We start from the raw sequence: 522 nt of genomic DNA, 5'->3' as shown, positions 1-522 counted from the left end.
GAAGCCCTTTCCCTTTCCATGTCCGGGTTGACGTGCTCTAGATTTTATTTAAAGAAACTTTTTTCGTCTCCTCAAACTTACTCCCGGAAAAAGTTTTTTTGAACTAATTTTGTTTGTGTAAAAGAAATTACTTTTTTACGGAAAATTCCATAAGCAGATTAAAATTATGCAAGGGAAAAAGCTGAAGCACAGTGTTTGTAAAATCTAACCTGAGGTAAACCCCTTCTGCCTAATCCCCTCCCCGCCCCCGATTTGCTTTGATATGTGATGTTTTTTTCATGGAAAAGTAAACCCGTCGGGTTTTCTGTGATTTTTGTTTTCAATTTCTCAAAAAACCCGGGGACGCACAAACTTCAAATGTGAGTAGGAAGATTCGGTAAATTACTTTTCTCGCGCTGTCGTCAACTTTTTTTTAAAAATATGTATAAAAATGTGAATTCATCGATCGACTTCATTTTTAAAGTATTTTAATTTTGGGTATCCTCGTTTCTTAAAAAGGGGAAATATTCGCGAAAAAAAAAT

This window comes from Penaeus monodon, chromosome 28 (genome assembly GCF_015228065.2).
Source record: "Penaeus monodon isolate SGIC_2016 chromosome 28, NSTDA_Pmon_1, whole genome shotgun sequence".
NCBI lineage: Eukaryota > Metazoa > Arthropoda > Malacostraca > Decapoda > Penaeidae > Penaeus > Penaeus monodon.
The sequence above is the reverse complement of the archived record's forward strand: the minus strand, read 5'-3'. Positions refer to the sequence as shown.